This window comes from Cornus florida, unplaced genomic scaffold (genome assembly GCF_030987335.1).
Source record: "Cornus florida cultivar Cherokee Brave unplaced genomic scaffold, ASM3098733v1 CherokeeBrave_3.0.0_Hap2_Chr04, whole genome shotgun sequence".
NCBI classification, from domain to species: Eukaryota; Viridiplantae; Streptophyta; class Magnoliopsida; order Cornales; family Cornaceae; genus Cornus; species Cornus florida.
In genome coordinates this window covers 39665373-39671372 of record NW_026775574.1, presented here as the reverse complement: position 1 = coordinate 39671372, position 6000 = coordinate 39665373, and positions in this window count along the sequence as shown.

Genomic DNA, 6000 nt, shown 5'->3' with positions numbered 1-6000 from the left:
TAAATATACAAAAATGCTTCAAATTGCTCATAAACCTCTAAGGATGATAAGTATCCAAGAACATAGTCTCTTTACCTGTAAAACAACCCAAACCGCTAGGGTGAGTAATCAAGTTACTCGTAGGAAGAAGCATATGCGTATACCCTAAAGTTTCAATATCATTGCAAGATCAATATAGACGAATACAAGGGAGCATTCCACTTAGCTTCTATGTTCAAGGTGTTCTAAGGGATCATCTTAAACTAATACAATGATTCCATCATAACACAATAACAATATCAATGTACTTAACAACATTAATTCGCCAATAACCAAAATCACAAGTTACAATTAAGCATTGGTTGTCAACTTGTAAAATGAATGCGAAATCAATTAGTGGAATACTTGGACATCAAATCTTGGATAAAGCCAAGAACTAAACAGGTATTCCGGGCATTAACCCGCTGGGAATACCACCCTAGTGCGCACTATAAATGGGAAGAACTCATACCTCCCGCACTAGATCCAAACTCTAGCCTTGTCACTTGTAACAATGTCCCAAGAGAATCCAAAATATATCAAGTTCAAAACTTACACACAATATTAAGGCATATATACCACCTTCCATGCACAAGTATTTTGAAACCACACAAACCATGTCTTAGGGTTCCAAGTCTAGAATGGCATAATAAATGACAAGTCTTTAATATGATATAATGTGCAATACAATTTAAATCGTGCCTCAACAATAAGCTTTATATACTAGATTACAACATTATAGTATTAAGCTTCTAAAATAATTACAATTACCAATAGTAATCAACTAGAATGTAGAATTATCATCACAATAGTATAGTAATTCAAATCAATAAGAGTTCTATACAACATTAATAATCCTACACAAGATACATACACAGCATACATGCTTAAATCAATAAACCCTAAGTCAATCATAAGGATTTCCTATAATATGCAAGACTATTATATTAAAACCATGTACACAATATATATTAAACTCCAAAGGATTATAAAACACTTAGAATATAAACATATTACCACCCCTACCTCAATAGAGAATTGAATCTCTATAATCCAAGTAACCAAGCTTAAAAATAGAAAACAATTCTAGAATTTTATAGAGGAGAGTAAGAGGAAACTTTTGTCTCCTAAGGTTTTTTTGTTTAAGGTGAGTGGAAGGAGGCCAAAATGAAGGAATAAGCTATTAACCAAGCTTTCCTCCAATGATGGCTAGGTTTAGGTTTATGAAGAACAAATGAAATAAAAAAAGATAAAGTGTAAAATGGTGAGTGGAAGGTCTAGAAATCCTCCACTCACTATGTGTTCTTACACTACCTCACACACACACACAATGCAAGACTTATTTTGGTACCTACACTTGTCACAAATCCAAGGCTCCTTCCTAGGCTTAATCCTAAGCTAACACTTATCAACCATTTAAGTCAACAAGTGCACTAATCCTAGGCTAACAAGTGGGTGAATCTCCACCCTCCAAATGTCAATAGATTATGCTCCCAAGTCTCCCCACCCAAATGCCAACAAGTGGCACCATGAGAATGTGACACTTGTCACAACTTCCAAAAATTGCAAAAAAGTCCCTTTTCAAAATATCTTCTAAATTTAATTGCAAAAAGGTCCCTAAGACGAAAAATAATTATTTTACATAATTACACTGAAATTCCAAAAATCAAGAATAATTACAATTAAGTATGCATTCATGCCCTTTACGAAAAAGTAAGCAATTAGAATGTATTTTCTACAAAAGCAAAAATACAAATGTTATGGAAATCAATTATCATGAATGTATGCAAAACCGGAATATAGGGATGGCAAATTCCTCATCCTCGCCGGGGCCCCACCCCGCCCCGCCCCGTTTATAGCGGGGATGGGGATCCTTTTAGCTAAATGGAGATGGGGACAAGTTTTGAATCCCCGCCGGGTCCGGGGGCGGGGGCGGGGATGGGGTAAACCCGGGCCGATTAAGTTTGAAATTACTAAGATACCCTTGCCCATGTTATTATATTTACTAAACTAGCCTATACTATATATATATATATATATATATATATATATATATATATATATATATTAAGAGAAGGCACATTAACCCTTAGCATTAAAACTTCTGGTTACAAAATGCTCCCTGGTTCACAACCTCTAGGTTTTATCTACCGAATTTATTATAAGACAAGAGGAACAAATCTCAACATTAAAGTCATAAAAAAGGATGCTAAGGGCCATACTCTATTAATTGAGAGTAGTTCTGCTGATGCTAATATTCAACTCAAAAAAACCATTACTTGGAAAGATATTTCTTTACCAATCTTGAAAATGAAAATCATCCATTAAAAATACAAAATGATATCTGTAGTCTTGATAGAGTCCAGGAGTATATTGACGGAACGGTAAGAATAAGCTTTGATGAACAACGCCTTCTGACCCGTTCTCGTCCTTCTACTTCCTCCAGACTAGAACATGACAAAGATAGTAACTCAGTCCCTCCTCTTGAAAGAAAAAATTCAAGATTTAATCCTCAGTTCAAAGATCTTAAGTTAAAAGGCATTCACATTGAAGAACAAATTAGTCATCCTTGTTATGAGCAGACTCCTCCAGCCAAGTCTCAATCTGCACCTAATTCACCTTCCCCTTCTGATTTCATTGGTAATATCAACCTAGTAGATCCTTCGTTAAACACTATTAGTAAACCTTTTAAATATAATCTTCCCAAGTTACATAATGAATATTCCTCTCAGCAAAACAAAGAAAAAAGAAAAACTTTCCAGAAAAATCATACTGAGAAGGAACAACAAAGAATCCTCCGTCATTGGCAAAGATTTATGACAGAGCATCAACTAGAAATCAATTTTTTTTATTATCTAGAAAACTGTTATAATCAAGTTAATGTCCTCAATAAAGTCAAGTGGAAAAAACCAGATAAATCAGTAACTTCCTCCTCCCATCCTCCTCTAGATTCAGTAATTCTAGATCACATGGGAACAGAAATCCCTGCCTTTCCTTTAAAAGTCACCACCACAGTCACTGATAATGACACACGAAAAATAATTGAACAAAACAATTTTACCAATCAATATTTGCATACTATTGGAACTCAACTTGATAAGATTGAGCTTTCCCTCACTCAGTCTTCTATTCCTCCTGTCACTTCAACCCAACTTGAGTCACCAATTATTTCTATGCCTAAACAGCGAAAAGGCCTTCCCAAAGCCCTCCTGATCCTTCTGTCATTCTCCAGATTGAGACTTTTCTCAAAACCATGGAGAAAGGCAAAGCCATTAAAGAAGTCTAGTTACCCCTCTGATATTCAACAAATTGAACATGCTTTTTCTAATCTAGAGATTAGTCGATTAGTCAATAAACGTGTCAACCCAACTAGTCTTACCAAAAATTAGTATCCTAGGCCGATACCCCCTGATCTTCAATATGAAGAAAGGGGGAAAAGTCAACATTGCTACAGTAACAAGTCAAAGTCACTATTTCTACAGTAACTGTCGACAGAATCACTATTTCAACAGTGCTCCCGACAAAGAACTATTCATCTACAGTAACCGTCGGCACAAACGACAGGAACAGTAACTTACTATTCATAAACAGTCACAGATGCCTCAAAAGTCAAAAGTTACTTTTTGAAAGCTGAAAATTGCGCCCCAAATGCCTCGAGCTCCGCTTATATATATATATATATATATATATATATATATATATATGTTGAAACCCTTAAACCTTATCCTAATAACCCAAATCGTCGCCTCCTCCTCCTCATCTTCTCTCTTTCTTCTCCTAAGATTCGACAACCACGTCTGTTCTTCCCCGTCCTTCCGAATCCGTCTCCGGCATCGGATTTTCCACGTCCTTCTGAATCCCTCTCCGGCATCGGCTCTTCCCCGTCCTTCCAAATCCGTCTCCGACATCGTCTCTTCCCCCTCGCAGGCATCGGTTGAAGAAATTTTTTTTTTATTTTTATTTTTGGAAAGTGGTTGAAGAAATTCTTGTTCTATGTGTCTTCTCTTCCCTTTCCATCACTAAGGACTTCACTGTTATGAGATGATTGTATGCGTGTGTGTGTGTGTGTGTATATATTTATATGCAATAGATCAAATCATTTTGTTTTTGATTTAACTGTGATTTTTGATTTTTTTTTACAACTGGAATTGAGATTTTTCTAATCATTTTGTTGAGATTTTGTTTAGATATTTCTAATCATTTTGTTGAGATTTTTCATTTTTTACAACTGGAACTGGAACTGAGATTTTTAATCATTTTGTTGAGATTTTTTTTTTTTAACAATTGGAACTGAGAATTTATCTGTGATTTTTTCCTTCATGTATATGTGTGATATTGAGAAGCAGCAAAACTTAATCGGGGGCGAGGGTGATGGGGACAGGGGCGGGGAAGATGGTGGTGGGGCGAGGGCGGGGATGGGGATGGGATTGAAATTTTTAACTGGTATGGGGGCGGGGACGGGGGTGAAAATTTTGGCTGGGGATAGGAATGGGGAATGAGATCCCCGCCCCGTTGTCATCCCTACCGGAATCAAATTTGAGCATAAAAGTGAGGTTATACAAGGAAAGATGATAAACGAGAAAATACGAAATAGGGAAAAGACAAAATAGGAAAAAGACCAAAAAAAAAAAAAAAAATTCACTGAAAAAGGAAAAAGGAGGAAAATGACTGGGTCATTACAAGGCTCCTAAGCCTTGTATGAGCACACTTGTGAGCTACATTGTGACTACACTCGAGACACCAAGAACAATGAAAAATATATGAGATTTGAGCTCAATTTGTGAGCTAATTCAACTTAATAATCCATATAGTGTGAGTGTGCATTTGAAAATGATGGACAATGCTGTATATTGTTGGTTTTTGGGTGCAGAGGCCTGGTTCAGAGGGTCATTCCAAACTTGAGTCCATTTCAGAGGTTTCCAGAGGTTGAGGCAAGTGTGTTTTACCATTTTACATCTGCAAAAATCATGTTTGTTTACATATTTTAGCTGCAGTAGTTTTTGATGTCCCAAACCTATATCTGTGCTTGTGTTTTCTGGTTTATACTTTTGATATGAGTTCGTACACTTGATATCTTGCTGTGAGTTGCACTCTTATCATCTGTGCAAATTTATATAGTTGAATCAAGGTTGTTCAAGTTGAGTTGTGCACAAAGAAATGGTCATTTTGTGGTTTTGACATCTGAAACCCTAGCTTTTAGGGTTTTCTGCAGAATTAATCCTTATTAAACTATGATTGTGATATACCTTCCATATACCATTGAGATTATCATCTGAGCATGTATATAATGTTGATATAAGGCTGTGGGATCCAAGTTCTATTATGTGTTGATACAAATTTCCAGATTTACCCCTTAGCAGAATGAAGCTTTGTTGTTTCTCTTTGATACTTTAAGTTGTGTAATCAATCTTACCTTTTGTAATAGCTTAAATAGTATTGTTATTCACCATTTTCAATATATTTTGAGAGTTGTGAGAGCTCATAGGGTCCAAGCAGGGTTGCTTAGGACAAGGGGAGTGCCTGTGTGCGTTGTTGTGAGCTAGGGTATGTGCAGAGTAAGAGACAGTTGAGTGTGTATCTACTTACATTACAACTAGTGTAGCTTATACTGGCTGAGGCCATGAACCAAGGTTTTTGATTTCTAGCTGAGAGAGATTTTCCTTGTAAAATCACTGATCACATATGATTGAATGTGTGAGCCTTATCTGCATTGAAATTTAATTAAGTGTTGAAATAAGTTTTTGTAAAAGAACCAATTCATCCATCTTCTTGGTTCATTGGGGCTTTTTCGAAATACTCCAATATTATTATTTTTAATCATGGCTTAAGAGATGAATTTTCAAAACATGAGTAAAACTTATGAGTTAGAAGGTCTTTTGGGTTAAAATTTAGTAGGGTTGAAAGTTAGTAAAACTTAAAATAATATAAAAAATAAAGAAAATAGAAATAGTGTGTGTGTGTGTGTATATATATTATATAAAT